A 19,162-nucleotide genomic window follows, 5' to 3' on the forward strand; every position below is an offset into this window, starting at 1 on the left:
GGTACCACGCGTACTACTAGCCGTCTTTCGATCCCTTTTTCGTCTCCGTTCATTTCTTGTCTTTTCGGTTTACGTTTGCCCGCACCCTGTAGGAATTCGCGGCGGTGTACTACCTCCGCCCTCGCTTCATAACCATTCTCCGTGCCCGTCTTCTCAGCTTTCCGTTTTTCGCTGATTTGGAGTTCTATGTACTTTTCTGTTTATCTCCCTTTGATTCGTGTGTCCATTAAAGATTTCTCTATCTCTCTCTCTCTCCCTTTGATTCGTCGGTTTTCCCCCTCCGCTTACACGCACGCGGCGTTTTTCACTACGTCTGGGTGTATACACGCACGAAAGCACAGGAAAGGGTCGACCATCGTTGATGCTTCAACGCATACAAGTTCCTTTTATTTTTAATTACTTGTTCGGTGCGCAAGAAGTACGACGGTCAACTACAAGAATCGATGCGCGTACTTTGAAGTCTCCGCAAGAGCGAAAGAACGCATAAGAACCAACGATAGTGCAGTGTCAACGCCGATTGGGGAAGAAGGTACGATGTCACTGCGGAGAAGAAAGAGGGCGCGTGATGTCAGCATCCGCCGCACCTGCGCACTGGGGGAATGCGGCGAAGCTCTGGTGCGTAGCTCGGCTCACAGTTGTGAGTATGTGCACAGTCTCCGCGACCAGCAAACCAAAAGAGATTGAAACGCAAGAATCAACGTTGAGCCTGACTGATGCACGCTCGTGAACGAGAACAAACAAGATCTTTTTATGCGGCACCTGCCTGGGTCTACCTAAATGCACATCGACGGTTGGAAACTCTTTGCGAAGCTCGGTGCTTTTCCGCCACAGTGTTACAACGCCAAGAGGTGCTTCGAACGTCTTTGCGCCATTTGACTCGGTGTCATACGCATCCTTTGGCAGACCTTTCCACACAGTATGAAAGACACTTGTGTCCGGCGAATTTTATAACGGCCTCAAAGGTCGATAGCCCCGTGGGTACTGGCGCCATGGAAAAAGTTGCACGACGATACCCGGAATTAGCAAAAAGTCTGCCACACCTGCAGCCGCGCTGAAGTTCTTCACACTCGAGTATATTTCTAGCACTTACAAAGGCTACACACATGTTTATGCGGATGGCTCGGTTCGCCCGGGCTCATCCGCCATCGGCGTGTGGATCCCACCAGCCCGGTGCACTATCGGAAGAAAACTTAGCCATGAAACATCCTCGACTGCTACCGAGCTAGCAGCCGTGAGGGCTGCACTTCATTACATCAGCGGACATCATGCCCAGCAATGGGTAATATTCCTCGACTCGCGCAGCGCCTTACAAGCGCTCCGAAAGCTTCACAACAACCGCAGTCAGCTTGTATGTGAAACTGACGAAATTCCCACAATGGCAGTGCGTGAAGGCCATGAAATCATTCTTCAGTGGCTGCCTGGTCACTCGGACATTCAAGGCAGTATTAAATCCGACGCAGCCGCCAGCGCAGGCCACTTGCTGAGCAACACGACCCAGCTTCCTTTCTCCCGAGAGGACAGCAACGCCCTTATCCTCGCAAGTGGATGGGCTGCACAAAGGTCGGAGTGGCAGGACCCTCACAGCAGGTATCTACCACTGCACGCTATTGACCCGCACTGTGACTTCCGTTTTCCAAGCGGCCTCAACAAGCGGTGTGAAGGAGTTCTGCACCGACTGCGCCTGAATGTGGCGTTTACTCAGAGTTTAGTAAGTTTAAGATAGGTTGGGAAGATTCCCCTCTGTGCCGGACTTGCGGTGTGCACGAGACTGTAAATCACTTGCTGTGCGGCTGCCCTCGATTCGCTGCAGCGCGAAAAACGGCAGCGAGCACCCTCTCTCGTGTACGTCATGGAGGCAGTCTCAAACTTTTTCATTGTCTTGGGCCCTGGGCAAATAGTGCTGACAGTACCTTAGGTACAGAAGTCCTGCTCCTGTTCCTACGAGAGACTGAACTGGACTGAACTCTCTAGATCACAGACAGAGCAAGTGTGTCACGATATCTACTCTTTCGCACTGTGGCGTTCATCTATTTATTTGTTTTGGGTTGTTGTTACTTATTTTTTTTCCCGTCGTTTACTTTTCATTTTGTTTCAGCGTTTCCATTAACGATTTTCTTTTCAATTGTATTTTTATGTCTGGACTCTGTTGGCAGCATTCTCTTGTTTTTCTTGTCCTTCTTTTTTTTTTCTTTAACGTTTTATGTTTGTCTTCTTCCTGCTGTAACCCTAATGTGTGATATTCACCACTCATCTACATAGTCACCCCTCATCTGGTGTAGCAAGCCTTGTCCCTAGCAGGGCTGACCTCACCAGTTCACATTAAAGAACATTCGCTCTCTCTCTCGCTCTCTCTCTCTCTCTCTCTCTCTCTCTCTCTCTCTCTCTCTCTTTGGTTCCGCATAAAGGGACCCTGCAACACTCTTTTAACACGAAGGTGTTTTATGCTGGGGTTACCAAGATATGACTGACGCCATATCCGTCACGGAAATAAGATCGCCAGAAAAACTTCGATTGACGCGGCTGCGCCGGGATTTGAACCACGAACTCTTTCGCTGCAACGGGAGGTACGAAATGCGCTCCCGACTACGCTACGAATAGACGCGTAAATAAGACGACAAACGCGTCTTATATCCTGCCCTTCAGTTGGTGCTGCCGTCTTGGAGAGGCAAAGAGAGGTAGTGCATCATGAAGTTAATGAGAGTCGACAGTTGACGCCTCGATGCCAGCGCCTACGTGTACGGGGGACGCGCAGCGTAACCTGCGGAGAAGGCAACAACCACGGAGTAAAGCCCGTACTACATGGAGCGATTTCGTCTGCGAATTCGCTGATGCGGCGCCGCTCGTGCGGCAAAACCACCTTTTTTCGTTGCTGCGGCAAAGTGCCAAACATTTGAAGCGATCGAGCAAACGCCGCTCGTGCGGCGTGTGCGGCGAACAGGGGCCGGACCTGCGGCCAATAGGAGCACAGCTCGGCACCACTTGCACGCTTGGAAACCAGATGGCGTTGCTTGTCTGAGCGCGACAAAAGCGCGAGCACACCAAAACGTTTGTCTTCTCTGCTGTGTGTGCGTATATTGATAAAGAATTGGCGATTCTTATATAAAACCGCAAATAAACTTATGTTTACCGCAAGCCAGGCAGAACCAACTTGCCAAGAAAGTAAAATAAAACCACCCTTGTTAAAATCACAACAACCTTTGCTGGTGGCAAACTTGATTCAGTCTGCAAACAAGGCGCGTCTCAAATGCGAAAATCGCGGCGTTCGCAGGCCCCATGTAGACGACAATTCCAGGCATTGCGAACTTCGCAAGTGCGAATGTTCGTTCCAGCGGATTCGCAGGCGAAATTCGCTCCATGTAGAACGGGCTTAAGACCGACGCCGACTTGCAAATGTCGCGCTCGTGGCACGGTCCGCTGCTCCTTTCGCTGCAGCGGACCGTGCACATGTGCTCGCCAAACGATTCGCTAACAACCCGTTTGGTTTCGTTCGCACGGACGGTTTGCGAGCGGTTTCAGTCGGATTTGTGCAATTCTCCGGCGCGTGCAATCCAGTGTCTAACGTTGATGCGTCTAACGGTGCCACACCGACGAAATATAAATAGCGATGTGCAAGTTCATATCGATGCTCAATAAACATTCAACTGCTCCTATGAAGGCACATTTCACTTTCGTATTTTACCGGTTCCTATTGGAAGAGGGATCAACCACATTTTTCCAACTTTTTTTGAGATCTTAAATGCTTGCAGAACGTAGCATCCAGTACTTAGAATTAAAGGGTCGCAAAGCACCTCATCCGGAGATTACTGCTCTATGCCCATCAGGAGGAAGGAGGAATAAACTTTATTTATGCGAGCCTTAGGTGCTGCTGTCTGGGCACCCGCCTGGTGGGGGGTTTCCTCTAGTCCGGGATACCCTGGCCTGCACTGGCCACCCGGGCCCTCTCTACCAGGCTACGCTGGGAGGAGAGGTCGGAGCTGGTCAGTTGTGCCACCCACTGCTCGTAAGTAGGTTGGGGATTGGAAGTAAGGGACGGGGTTTGTTGACACCCCCATACCAGATGGTATAGGGTGCCAGGATGGGGGCAGTATTTGCAAGATGCGTGGTAGAGGGTGGGGTACATTGCATGGAGTAGGGTATTGTGGGGGTAAGAGTTTGTTTGTAGTCGCCGGAGTATTGTACCTTCGGTTCTAGATAGGTGTGGGTGGGGTGCTGGGTATTGTTGGCGCCCGCGCCGGTAGTGGGCGAGTATATCGGCGTATTTTCTCAGGGGCGTGGGCTTGAGGATGTCGCCATCTTGAAGTTTGTCACCCTCTCGGGAAACGGCCCGGTGTGTATGCGCGGGGGCGGCGGCGTGTGCCGACTCATTTCCTTTGAGGGTTTCGTGGCCAGGTGACCAGACAATCTGTAGTCAGGAAGTCGCTTATTTTGTTTTAGTATTGCCAATGCTGGTAGGGATATTCGTCCGATCAAAAAATTGCGGCATGCAGCTTGGGAGTCTGTAAGTATAACTGTGTAGTTTTCGCAAGTGGTGGCAGCTAGGGCGATAGCAACTTCTTCGGCTGTTTCTATAGATTTTGTAATGGTCGTGACTGCGGTTAACTCTTTTACACAGATAACTTAAAAACTTGCTCAAAAAATGTTTCTCTTTCCGGTCATGGCGTTGTTCAACCGCTGGAATTACGCCATTACAGTGGTGTAGCGGCTATTGCCCGGCTTTCCTTCAGTTGCAGCAATGAAGGCATTCGATGGCCACGTTAAAAAGAATGCCACAAAAGCAAAGCATAAACAAAAGGCGTGTCTGCTTCAACGAGAAAATCACGCAGTGGCGCTCCGTGCTGGCGCTAACTATAGCTCTTGCAGTGCTTCTAGACGCGAAGGAAAAAAGTGACAGCATTGATCAGAAATGTTTCATTGTCTTTTTAAGGACGCAAATGAACCAAATGGGGTTTGCTCGCGCAACCGGCCTGCATCACATCGTCCCACACTTTTTTTATCCCCCAGAGCCAGGTGTAGGCTAAATCCTTCCACAACACCGGTGGCCCGTGGCTTCTCAACTGTAATGTGTACGACCTCGCTGGCATACAGGCCGCATGAAGACGCGGCCGCTCTGGCGTGTATACATAACCGACAAGAGGTATCTTGATTTGAGCCGACAGGCAGTGGCAGTGGTCGTCTGTGCAGAGAAGAGGCCACCACAAACATAATGAAACGCTGCCAAAATATACCGTGTTTTATTTTTCCCTCGAAAGCCTCAGGTGTCGAAAACATACCTCGTCTTTTTTCTTCCTTCAAAACTACCATTTCTGGAACTCTTAGAAGCTGCGACGGAGAGCGAACCTCCAAGCAGAATATGAATGTGATCCCGAGTTGACTGACAAGTCCTTTCATTTCCCGAAAAGCGCTGACGGTGAACATCTGTGTTAGGTCGCGTCCTTTCTTCAGTTAGTTTCGAGTTCCTGAGGCGCCGTGACAGCGAAGACGGAAACTTCACGAAAGACAGAAACGGAAGGACAATGCGGAATTGTTGTTTTTCCCTGCCCACATAGGGCGCCAACATGGTGCCAGCGCGGCTTTTCAGGCCTTGCATTTTTCGGTCAAAATGGCGCAAATAAGACGTGAATACAAGCGCTTCATCGGACACCAAAGATAGACAACCTTCAAAGCGTATGCCAGTAGCAGCAGCGTGTCGTGGTTACATTTGTGTTCATTCATTTTTTAAAAAGCACGTTTGGGGCTGCCGCAGGCAATTCCAGGAGAAAAAAAAATCTATTTGAACCTGAAGCAGCGAGATCTTGTGTACCGTTCTAGAATTAGAGTTTGACAGTCGAGTTGGACTCGAGCTGTGCAACTCGTTTAGGACCACTAGAGTTGAACCACTCGAGTGGGAACTACTGCAAGGCCTTCGCAGGAAGGTTGATTTTACCAAAATCGTATTGTGGTGATGGACTGCCATACGAAGAAATCCCGAAGAGTGAGCCATATACAGCTTTGACGTAAAATAGGTTGATAACTACCCACCACACCGACTATATGTTATTCTCGGCCCAGGAATCACCTCGTGGGAAGTAGCCCTCGTCGTACCCAACGCTTCTTCCCCAAAGGCAGAAGGGAGCATCGCCGAACCGTGGACTCACTACGGCCTCGTCGTGCGATGACGGCTGCCGCGCTCTAATTCTTTGGAAGATTACGGCTTGGCCTGAAGCCAGACGAATTCCTCGCCGTAGTTATTCTTTTCTTTCGGTAATTTTTTTTTTCGTCGCCGGAACAGACAGCGTGCCTTTTGTGCCAAGCGCCTGGCTTTGGAGAGGATATTCGTTTTCTCTTGTAATTTGTTTTAGTTTACATTGCTTGTTCTGCCGGGATCCCACGCACGTCAGCTTTCGCAAACACGCACGCCCACACATGTAGACACACGCACTCTGCTTTTGTTGTCGTCCGAGCCGGCCATTCTTGGTCCATAAAGGAAGAACCAGCGAATTGAAACGTATACGTGAGATTGAAAGGAGATGCTAGCAGGCCATGGGATGATGTGTGTATGAGGCGAAGACGGCCTGCGTCTATATGAGTAACCAAGCTTCTCTCTTTCTATTACCGGAAGGCTGGGAAAGGAATAGACGCCGGAAAATGGTGGTCATGTTGATGCGACGGCACAGCTTATCAAAATGAATACCAACGCTACCCGAGATGACGAATGCAGCAGGGACCACGTGGAAGCCTTCTATCCATGCACACCTAGTGGCCTGGGTGGGCTGGCTTTTCCTCTCTTATAAGACCGCGGAATATATGAAAACAAACAATAAACAAGCAAGAACTTTCTTCAAGCGAACACAGGCTGGTTTTCGGCTGGAAACAAGATCCCGGGAACGGAAGTCGGCGTATTGACGCTATTTCTGACGAGTATGGTTAATTATAAAATACCGCTTCGCTTTTACAAATGGTTGGCGGAATGTGAATCCCACGGGATTTTTCAGTTAGTTTTGCGCTTATTGAGGGAGAGAGAGAGAGAGAGAGAGAGAGAGAGAGAGAGAGAGAGAGAGAGAGAGAGAGAGAGAGAGAGAGAGAGAGAGAGAGAGAGAGAGAGAGAGAGAGAGAGAGAGAGAGAGTTGAGGACTGCAGCTATAGCAGCTGTGGGAAATACCGACCAGAGCCATAAGTTTGAATGGAAAGGTGGATTGTTTAAAAAAATGTGTTCTTGCACTCACAATGAAATAATACATTTATTAGGGGCAAACCACATAGCTTTGAAGGCAATTTAATCAGCAAAACCGCAGTTACCGTTTACCAGTACAATCAGTCAGAACACGGCTGCGGACAGCTCCTAGCCATTTCAGTGAAATAAACTAGCGGAAACCTGCGCGCTTCTGTTTCAACATCCGGCTGCCTGACCAGTGCTGCTGCTTTCCACCCGCCATCACCGGCAAAAAAGTGTTCACAAACTCACTTTAAAAATTACCTTCACCAACCGATAAAACGGAGGTAACCAGCCAGGTCGAATTCCGTTTGCCGAATTACACCAGCTGAATTCTTTTAGCAGAATTACAACGCCACCACCCGCCCCGCTATCTTTTTTTTTGCTTGTTCGAAACGTCAAGTTTATAACACAATCAATGCGACTGTGCTTCGCACTTAATCACGCATCTCCACTTTGAGCGTGATATGGGTGACAAACGGGGTGTTCTGAAAATCGAAAGAAAAAAAAAAAGGACGGCTAAACTGGAGGGTCTAGTTGATCATATCCACAAAGCTAGCCAAGAGAGGAAGCCCTATATGCTGGAACGGGCCGAGTCTTGTTTAGATGGAATCGCCTGCGTCAGCCGAATAGATTTGCTACACAGTTCGGGCTGGATAAAGTGAGCGACGACATGTCCCGTTCTCTTCAGGATGGTGGAGCCTTGACGGCCACGGTAAACAACGGAAACTACCAAGCCTTCTCCTCAACTTGAAGCTGGCCAGCAACGGTCCACTTCACTAAAAAGAAAAAAAAATACCGGGCCATCTCCGCTAACGGGAAACCTGGGGAGGGGCGAAGCATGCAGTGTATAGATGCATTCTTGGCGCCTTGGTGTTTTTGGCGACGGAGATGAAACCGTTGGGGGATAGAGGTATACAGCTTTGCTGTAGGTCTCGTGTCTTTGAATCGCGGAGCGTTCTAGCGCGAGTGGTTGGAAAACGAATGCCCCGGTGTGTTCTTTTAGAACGCGTTACGTTCTAGCGCGAGGCGTTGGAAAACCAGTGTTTGGGTGTTTTAGTACCGTGACTACATGATACTACGACGACATGAGACGCCGACAGCCCGAACCCCTAAGGGCCTTCGCCGTTAAAACAAACGGGTCCTTGATGATTGATTGATTGATTGATTGTAAGGTTTAACGCGCCGGCGCAACGCAGGCGATGAGGCGCGCCGTAGTGGAGGGCTCCGGATTAATTTTGACCACCTGGGGATCTTTATCGTGCGCCGAAATCTCGTACACACGGGCGTTTTAAATGCAGAGCCTTTCTTAGCCTCGCTTCTTCCTGCGTCGGACGGTGTCCACAGCTCCGCGTCCGCAGCAGGTGCGCCTCTCCTCCTTCCCTCCTCTCTCTCAACAGCAGCTGGCGCGCGCATGCGTCGTAGTCAGCCCGTTCGCTCCGTCACGGTCTCGGCGTAATAGGTGCGTGATAGCAGCGCGGTGGGGCGTGGAAGGGCGCGCGCTGCTTGCCCATGCGCGCTCCCCCCCCCCGTACTGCTCTCCCTCTACTGCACGCGCTGCAAATATAAAGCGGCTAGCGGTCGCTCGGGCTTCAGTAACTGCGTTGCTCCTTCCTTCCTTGGTTGACGCTCGCTCCCACGTTTACTCGTGATTGATTAATTGCAGGGTTTAACGCGCCGACGCAGCGCAGGCGATGAGGCGCGCCGTAGTGGAGGGCTCCGGATTAATTTTGACCACCTGGGGATCTTTAACGTGCGCCGAAATCTCGTACACACGGGCGTTTTTGCTTTTCGGCTCCATCAGGAAAGCGGCCGCCGCGGCCGGGACACGTTTACTCGTGTCTGCTACTCCAGCATCAACGGAAGAAGCGATGGAAGCAACACTGCCTTCAACCAGTACTGAGGCCCCAATGCTCTGCATTTACTCGTGTTCCCCTCGCGGGAAGGCACGGGAATTTTTTTGTTTTTCGCCTCCATCAGAAAAGCGGCCGCCGCGGCCGGGAATCGAACCCGCGACCTCGTGCTCAGCAGCGCAACGCCTTAGCCACTGAGCCACCGCGGCGGGTCAAACGGGGTCCTTAACAGAGTGACAAAGGTATTCATTTGCTATTGTGGCGCATAACGCTAACTACGACTATTTCCGGATTTTTCTCAACCAGTGGTCAATGGCCCGTTAATTCTTACCGTTCATTTACCGTACCCAGCCGCGTCCTGAAAACCATCAATATCCGCGGTGTACCTGACATAACGGCGAACCCCGCTTTATTGGTGAGTGCAATGCAACGCACGGAAACGAGTTCGTAGAGAAATGAGAATGACGAAGTCTTTTTTTTTTTTTATTGCGAAAGTTTGCTCTGCAGCATAAAACGGTGGAGGCGAGTGTGTTTAAATGTACGTGAATAGGAAGTTTTCACTGAGAAAGTCTAAAAGGCTCCGGTGATACGGCCCAAAGAGCCAGCGTCTGTAGTCGGGAGGCCGGCCTGAGTCGAGTCCCACACTATGTAGTACTTGCTGTCGGGAGCGTTGGAGGCCACGGCAAGTCCACAGAAGATGGTGAATGTCTGCGGTCGATGCCGACGTGGTGCAAAATGGACATGTCCGGCCAAACGGAGCCAGTCGATTCGGGGGCCAGGTGTGGGTGACCGCTGGTGTAAGAGCAGCCCCGACGCGAATCCTTCGTAGCGCCACCTCCTCACGGCGGGTGAGCCCACCAGGGAGGTTTGATCCACACGGTGGAATAAGTGCGCGTGTGGAGCGCCGAAGGTCTTCTTTGTCGGTGGCCAACTTTGACATTGCGTCAAGTGGAAATAAGGCCAGTGGATGCGTCGTTGGAGGTATACGAGTCGCCGCATCCGCCTGTTGCTGTCCAGGGGTCGATGTCCTCTGGGCCCAAGTAATCTCCACTCTGAAACTTAGGGCCGCAGCCTTGGCGTGGATGGTTTGGGACATGGGCACTTGATGAAGTACTTTCCGGAGGTCTCGGACTGCTTGCATTGAATCTGTAAAGATGTTGACAGGTTGCGATTGGTCTGGCCTCAGCAGCTCTATAGTCGTCAATGCGTCGAAAATCGCTTTGAGCTCAGCAAGTGTTGACGGGGGCCTCTGAGGGGCGTAGTAATGGCAGGTTTGACAAAACTGCATGGCTGGGTTTACGACGGCTGCGTTAATATGGCTTCCTGAAATACTGGCGTCGACGTAAAACGTATCTTGGCCAGCACTGGATGAGAGTTGCGGCGCAACACGGCTTGACCGACCCAGAGGCTTGCAGTCAGTAATTAATATTCGGGTCCAAGGAGGGGGTTCTGGAGAGGGATCTAGCGGCGTGTTAGTTTGGAGGCCCATATAGCACCTTAAAGCAGCCACGGATGTGTACACCTGCGCTTTCAGAGATCGTGCCTGTCGCCGCTGGTGAACCAACTCATCTATCGTGTTAAGGCCAGCTTCTTCCTGTAGTGTGGAGATGCACGTTAAGCGAGGAAGGCAGGTAATAGTCCTCATGGCTTCTCTATTGATGGCCTCTAGACGATCCCATTCCGTCCTTGTCATGTACTGAAACTGAGCCTGGTACATGATACGTGGCTGCAGGATTGCACGTACGAGAAGCCGAGCCATATCTGTGCGAGCTCCTCCCGATTTCATGGAAATCCGGCGAATTAGATGTAGCAGTTGAAGGGCGCGCCGGCGAGCTTCCCGGAGCCATGGCGTAGCCGAACCGGAGGCCGCAACGTCCAGGCCAAGGATGCGGTGACAAGTAACTTTCGTCACTGGCTCGCCATAAAGATTTAGCAAAATGGGTCGGTTTTGCAGTTTTTGTCGAGCCCCTCGATTGGCGACGATAAGTAACACGGTCTTATCTCGGGATAGCATGAGTCCCACGCGTTTGCACCACGTGTCAACCGTATTTAAAGTACTCTGAAGAGCGTGTTCTTGATCCGCAATCTCTGGAAGTGTCGACCAGAGCGTGATATCATCCGCATAGATGAGGCATTTTAGATCTTTCAATGCCCCTACTGTCCAAGCGAGCGGGAGAAGGGCAAGGTTAAACAGTATGGGTGCCAGGACCGAGCCTTGTGGTACCCCGCGGCATGTTGAAAAGGAGCCAACCGCCTGTCCTGAGACTCTAATTGAAAATATGCGGTGTGTTAAAAACGACTCTATAAAGAACACCACAGGCGCCAGGCACCCAAGCCATCGCAGTATCTGTAGGATTGCTTGGTGGCTCACATTGTCGTACGCTTTCTTCACATCTAGGGCAAGAATAGAACGAATACGACAAGTGCGTCCTCCTATCTTTAGCCGCATCATAAGAGGCACTTTTCCCTTCCGGAAAGTTGCCAACTTTGAATTTTTCTTTCTCAGGATGGAATGGCAGCTAGCGGACAGACCCCACATGTCGCTTCGCACGTTTGAAGCAACATGCCTGCCTAAAGAGAAGGAGAATTGCGCTGCGTACCCACGGCTCTCAAATTCTCCTCAACAGAACCTCAAACCCTTCCCTTTTCCCTGAATGTAGCTATTGTTTTCAATGACAGCGGTGTGTGCTAGCGGCATTTATGGAACGTTTAGGAATGCGAATGATGCGGGAACGAGAGTGGGGTCTTCCAGCGCCCGCTTTTCCATGCACTTCTCGGTGCGAATTCTCTGTTGGTGCGTTTCCGGGGACGCATTTCGGAAATAAAAAGGAAGAGAACGGCGTCGAAGCTGCGCAACGGAAACAAAACAAACATAAAGAGAGAAACAGAGAGAGGGAGAGGGAAGTAAAACAACGGGGAAAGCCGGAGGGGCGCTCCCCATCAGCGAATTGAAATTCCCGGGTACCTCGACAATCTCCTTCGTGAGTTTTGCTGTTTTATGTACCTCGCGAAGCTCGCGCATTTTTGCTATGCGCGAGTGCGGCACTGGCTTCGGGGTTCTGTTTATACCTCTAGAAGTTCGAGTATGATTAAGACCACGCGAATCTTGCACAAAGCTCTTGCAGTAGCGGCGGGCCTGTTTTTCGCGACGTAAAGTTTCTCGTCGCTCATATTGCTTCCCCAGCCGCAATCTTAATTCCGTCTCTCGTGTTTTCGGAGTTTTTTTTTGGGAAACATGTCGTGCAACTTTAAAGTTCAAGCGAAAGTAAAAAAAAAGGCAAACAGAAAAGGAGGATGAAAAGATGGTGCTTCCTAAAGTGTATTCTCTGGACCCCTTCGCTCTTTCCATCTGTACATTTGTCCTTACTAGATTTCATTCACGAGGCTATTAGCGATAAATCCATGCTTGTTACATTTACCACCTTTCCCCTAATATAATATAATTTAATTTAATTTAGCCATAGTCGGAATGTCTTCATCAAGTGTTGCGTTTAATCTGAATTGGTTGAACTTTTGATGCCACACAGTGCAGTTTATTTAATACTCCTATCAAAACGGCAACATATATTAACAATGGATACATTCAGCTTTTGTATCGTCGATAGAGCGAGGGCTTAAAAAGCTGTGGGAGCGTACTTCGAAAGAATCGTGCACGTCCAAACGGATAATAAGTTAGAGAGCTCATACCGCTAGCTCGTTCCGCCATTCTGCGAGGCTGCGAAAGAAGCTCATCCTTAGAAAACAGCAACTCAACTCGACCCTGCCTGGCGCACTCAGGCACGAGAATGTTCAAAGCTAGCCCTAGTCGAATGCAGCTCTTGCAGACGTATCAATAGCTGCGAACGCATCGTATGCAGGGTCAGCGCGAAATCAATTTTATTATCGGTGAAAATGAGGAACAAGGAATAATTGCTTAACACTCCAACTCAAATAATATGCCATTCAGAATAGCTGCAGAAATAAAAATTACTTCTCCTACCCTCAATCAACTAAAACAGGGCATTTTAACCAGTCTCTCTCTCTCTCTCTCTCTCTCTCTCTCTCTCTCTCTCTCTCTCTCTCTCTCTCTCTCTCTCTCTCTCTCTCTCTCTCTCTCTCTCTCTCTCTCTCTCTCTCTCTCTCTCTCGCTCTCTCTCTATCGGTAAGCCGGCAGGCGACCTCTCTGCGCCTTTACTCAATGCGTCGGTAAGTCAGACTTGTGTCTGACTTACCGTGCTTTTCTTTGGCTTTAACTTAAAACATGAAGGTCTAGTCGTGCATTCACGACATTGGACGAAGCTCCCGAGTTCGATTTCCCTGACTTGAAAAAAAATCGGGGAGGCTTGCACTCACGCGCAAGACTGGAATGACGAAGCTGTAGGTGAGCATTGACAGACACCTGGTTAAGTTTCATTGTTAATTCCATAGTGCTAGTCGTCGTAGTCGTTGTATGCGTCGAAGAAGTCGTCGTCTTCGCGAGCGGTTGGGGCAAAGTCACTGCGCACACGCTGCCACAAGAAGGACCCTTCTACGATACTGAGCGCATGCGCACCACGACACGAAGGCTGGCTCTCATACGGACGAACAGAGAGGCGCACGCTATGACCTGGCTTATCGTTCGAACGTGTGTTGCGGCGATTGCGGCGTGGCTCTTTCAACGAACGAACTGAGGAGCGCACGGTATTTTGTGGCGTTCGTGTCTTTCCGTTGTCTAGCGGCTATTGCAACAGCTGCGCGACAGGTGCGTGATAGCGTTCCTCTCGGGTAGTTTTCTTCAACGCCGAACTTAGGTTCAGCAAGGCGTGGAAGTTGGCCAGTTGTTCGTGTTTGAACACCTTAAAGTGCAGAGGTGCGCTGCCTGACACGAAAACTTCCGACGAACAGGGGGAAGACACACAGGAAAAGAAACAGAGCAGAATTGTGCCTCGCCTCGTCTGCTCCTGTGTATTTACCCCCTCTTCGTCGAACGTTTTCGTGTTAGGAAACCCACCTGTGCACTTGAAGATATTCAAACCGAATTTACAGCTGGTAACAACAGCTCCACTGTTAAAAAAACGGAGATAAAAAAAATGTGGCACACTCGCGACCAAACAGCCGCAGAGTTGTCCGTTATCTCCCTTGTTTCACCGGACTGCAGCCTCGAGGCGGGTGGCAGAAGTACTCCTCTCCCAGTGCACGAAAGACAGGCCCGGCATTGGCGAGCACGAGGAACAGCCTCGTCATGTGCGGGCACCGCACATAACGGCAACACGGAAGTGACGCGTAAATTCAGAGCGACGACCCAAGAGACCACCACCTGTGCAGGCCCGCTAGCGGTGGCAGTTAAAGCAGGCGGAAGATAAAGAAAAAGGAGGATCACAAGAACTCCACAACTAAATAACTAGCTAAAACGAAATAAACGAATATGGAGGGCGTGCATTGTAAAGAAAGATATCACGAATCAAGTGAGGAAGCGAGTGAATTCTCACGCCTCATCTATCTCCCCTTCCACCGCTACCTCATCTACCTCTTCTCTTTTCTTGGTGCGCTGCGAGACGACATCACGAACGAGTATGCAACGCGCCGGCGGCCGACGCGGCGGATCTCTCAACGTGAACGGGAAGGTCTCGGGAATGAGCAAAAACAAGAATACAGCGGGCAATATATAATACAAAAAAAAAAACCCTCCGGGATCATTTGCGAACGACGTGCGCGTGGCACCGGGCACCTCAAAGCGACCGCCGGCACCTCGTGAGTAGTAGCTTTTGATGTGCCGCGTACGCTACACGTTGAGAGAGAGAGAGAGATGGAGGGAAAGAGGGAGAGAGAGAGGGAGTTAATAAGTCCATCTCGTGTCACGAAATCCACGTCGAAACACATCTCCGGGCCTGAAAATGTTTTAGCCGCTACGGAGAAACTACAAACACACGTACACGCAATAAGACGCAAAGGATGATGACGACAGAGACGACGAAAAATCTTGCCTCACAAGACCGCGCGCCAGCACTCGCCAGTAAGACCCGCGGCCAGAACAGCCGGGAAATCTCGGAACGAGCAATAAAACAAAAGAAAAGCCATCCAAACTTCGCAAAGGAGAGCTTTTAGAGTGAAAGAGAAAGATAGAACGAGAGAGGTTGCGTACTACGCGTGGCGCCGCAGCGCGTATAGCGTTAGGCTTTAAATGGGCCGTGTTCGCATTTATGGGCATTAAAAGCTCGCCGCGGCTTCCTGGGCGAGAACTATGCGCAAACGCCGGCGAGGCGCGGACACGTAAGCGAAGAAGGGAGCTGCGTCGTTTCCCGAGTGCGAATCTAGCGGGCGGTGGAAGCGAGAAAACGGTAGAAAACGGCGCAATTTCCGTGCCCTGTTCCTACGCCCTCCCCCACCGGCCCCTTCTTTACCGCACCTCCAGGTCGGCCGTAGCAACATAACGGTCTCGACTCTCCGGCTCGTCTGCATTTTACGTCAGTGTTTTCTCTTTCTCTCCACTACAAACTAAATACCACGAGCCTTCTACATACACGGCCAGGGTTTTGGAAGCACGCTTTCACGGTGGGATACTAGCTGCCGCTCCTGGTTTTAGTGCCCGAGCACAAATGCCTCGCATTCAGAACGGAGCGGGGCTCGAGCTATGGGAGACTTGGAAGCGGGTGGTTGGTAGAGGACGAGGAGTACATGGGAGGATTGAAGGAAGAAAGAAGGAGGAACCCGAAATGGACGAAGAGCGAATATTTGTTGGGTCACGTACAAATGGAGTGCAATGCGCCTCTTCGGGATTGCGCATGCGTGTGTGTTGAGTCGTTTCTGCCACAGAATACGCAGCGTACTTTGCAGCGCGACTTTCACGTTTTGACCTAGATACTTTGTGTGCGTTTACTTACCTTTGGGAGGCCATGAACGCATAATTTCTAACCACTGTCCGAGTTCGCCAAAAAAGGCAACTTCGTAGAGACAAAAATGCGACGTTTTTGTACAGCTGTACGCGATTAAGAATAATGATGACTAAAAGAAATTACTCTAAAGTTCGGCTTAATATTTTCGGCGAACATATTACGCAAATTCAATGCTTTATTAGTTGATTAGATTTGTCTTATTTGCATCCCAAAACGATCTATTTTCATTTTTCTCAATTTAGTATTTTTTAAAGGAGACGACAAGGGTGTATTTTGAAGTAACAAGTTATAAAAACGCCCCTCAAAAATACTAGACGAGGTAATCAATCACGCAGCTCGTTGGTAACCAAACTGTTTTAGGATATATATTCTGTGATACGGCCTCGAGTTTACTCGGTCTTGCTTTCGCGTTCCTGGTACCTTCGTTCTTTGCAAGTATAAAGCTGGCCAAGCGCAAACACCATTTAGTACGCGCAGAAAAAAAAGAAAAGCTCAATCAAGCTTTTAGCTTTATATTTAGCAAAAATATAAAAAAGGCGGGAAAAATGAACCACACCAGAAAGGACGTCGTAAAGAATGACACTGCCGCATCCATTACATTTCGGAAGTGAAGGATGCGAACGGATAAATCGAGAAACGGAAACAAGCAATCCGACGGAAAAAAAAAAAAAAAAAGGAAGGCGAAGCGTGCGTTCTCCCTCGTTCGATTATGCACGGCCGCGCGCCCAAGTCTGGCGGCGGCTCGAGCAAAGAGCGAGCGAGAAAGCGGGTGAGGTAGCAAAAAAGAAATAACACCCTGCAAGAGCGAGGCAGTGGCCGTGGGCTCAGGTGCATCTCAAAATCGTCCCACAAAACGCAAAGGACAGAATCCAATTTCGCATTCTCACCTCGCACGCTAGACGGCCCGTGCTTTGTGTAAACCGCTCCTTTCCCCCTTCCCCGTCGTGTCTTCTACTTTCTTTTCTGTTGTTTCATTCCCCTTTTGTTTCGCATACTCATCATTTTTCTTCGCAGGAATGCGACACATTTGGAAAACTCGCACGCACACTTATTCCCAGACGAAGGACAAACACCCACGCTTTGAGAAGACGGAGCGAGCACAAAAGAGGACTGAGTTGAAAGAAAGAAGTCATGGAGGATTCGCATTACTGCAGGCAGAACACGGCAAAGTAGAGAGAGAGAGAGAGAGAGAATTCCGAGCGAACGCGGAAGCAAGAGCAACAAGAGGGAAAATCGGGTTTCGAAAGGGGAATAGATTGAACGAGGGGGGCGGAAAAACAAAAGTGTTGCTATTCGCCCAGCAAAAGGGGATGGAGGGACGGCGGTCCGTTATCGCGATCCCGTATGGAGCGGATGGCCGTCGATTGCGAACGCAGATTCGCGGTGCCAGCATTTCGCCTCGACTTGGGAGTGACGCTGCTACACTTCCACCAGATACGTAACCAGCCTACGGTTCGTTCCTTGCGCGAAAAACGACAGTACATAGAAAAGTCTTTGAAGGGGCCCTCCCATGGTGATGCGATCAGTCGGAAAGAATGAAACGGGCAGCTAACCTGTATTTTCTGGCAGCCCTGCTCCGGGGACAATCCCAAAAGTGACATTCATTCTCAAATCGACAATCAGCCGTTATACTAAGCCCACTTATTTCAAGTATCTTAGCAAAGACATATTTCCCCGGTAGAAAATATTTTGATTACTATGGGGATAATGTAGGGTTATAAGAAACCTGATAACGGCGTTAACAACATCAGAGTGTCCCCAAGAGCCCCCGTCATTCTTTCTCCCTGGTATGGAGGGGCCCAGTGCGCTGCGGAGAATTGTCACGAAGTCAAGCACGTTAGCATAGAAGCAGTTACTATAAAAGAAAACATATTTCAACGAATGTGTGTGGCCCTACGCAATACAATGAGGAAGCCTGTGGAACCAGGTTCAGTAACAATAATCACCGTTTCATCAACACGGGCATTATCCATGTCATTAAAAAATATTGTAGCTCTATTTCTTGTGGGTTTATACACAACTACAGCTTTTTAGGAAATAATTATACACAAATAAGACATTTCAAGGAACGCTGGAAATTTAAAGACATCTGGAACTTTCCCTTCGATCAAATACAAGAGAAGCAAGGGGGAAAAAATCAAATGTAAGGTGATCGCAGGTTGCACACTCATGTTTCGTGCTTCAATCTTCAAATTAAAGGATTTCTTTTTTTATTTATCTGCACAGTGTTCGCTTTAGCTAACGTCCTTTTTTAAGAAAAAAAAAAGAGCTCCCTGCTCCGGGTTAACCGGAGTAGCAGCGTCAAACTTCCGACGAACAAGTGCGAAACATACACACATTCTTCTAAGAGTAACACGAAACCCCACATGTGAACATCCCGATCGCGCAAACCCCCGGGCCAGTGCCAAAGGGGATGCCTCATCTAAGCGCGCATCAAACCGCGCCCGCACACGCAATGGGGCAGGCACTTTCGAAGATTCGCCCCGAAAACGAAAAAAAAAAAAAGAGAAGAAATCCTCCATCTTTTCCCCTTCACCCTCCTCCTCACCGTTCAGACCTTAAACGATCGCTTCGATGGCCGGAGCGTAAATAAATAAAAAGACAGCGAGAACTCTTTTTCGCCCCTTCGTTTGCGTATGCTTTTCGCGCTCTCTTCAATCTTCCTCTCCCGGCGAACATTGGGTGCTCTCCTCTTCCCCATCCCTTAACGTTCTGCCTTGGGGCTACGGCTCCGGCGTCAGCGGCACTCTTCGGGGCAATCGATTCCCAGAGCCGTTCGCGGAATCGCAGTTCGCAAACGGCGAAAACGAGGGAAAGGAAAATAGAAAAGGGGGAGGAAGTAAGGGTAAAGTGGAGAAGAAAAAAACGAAAGCGAAGGACGGATGAGGTTCCTCTCTGTTCGGCGCAAGGCAGCGCTGTATGGCAAAAGCGAGCGGAATCGAGACGAACGAAGATTACGAAGGGGAAACGCACGCGGAGGAATGATAGCGGGAGAAAAAGACCGAGCAAAAGGCAGTCTGAAGAGAAGAAGGCGGTGTGCGCAGACGGCCTTCTCGGACTGGTCGTCTCGCCTTCGTATAAATCGATCCCAGAAGGGGATAGAATGGCCAAACGGGGAGTAACAAAAGGGGAAAAGAAGATGAAAGTCGTGAATAAACTAGATATTTATGCGCCCGAGCATTCCGCAGTGTGCCCAGCCCTTTCTTTGCGCCATAAAAGCAAACAAACGATAAGTCGGTTCGCTAAGGGTTGGTCGTTGTCTGTTGTGC

The 19,162-nt window shown here is 49.9% G+C and overlaps 1 protein-coding gene across 1 annotated transcript in view; it reads right to left on the reverse strand.

Moving 5' to 3' along the window:
- The window catches only part of LOC144145629 (uncharacterized), a gene marked incomplete in the record, with an annotated part of 497,754 nt that overhangs the window by 328,240 nt on the left and 150,352 nt on the right, over positions 1 to 19,162 (reverse strand).

Source organism: Haemaphysalis longicornis, unplaced genomic scaffold (assembly GCF_048455015.1).
Source record: "Haemaphysalis longicornis isolate Haplotype H1 unplaced genomic scaffold, Haemaphysalis longicornis Haplotype H1 scaffold_7, whole genome shotgun sequence".
Lineage (NCBI taxonomy): Eukaryota > Metazoa > Arthropoda > Arachnida > Ixodida > Ixodidae > Haemaphysalis > Haemaphysalis longicornis.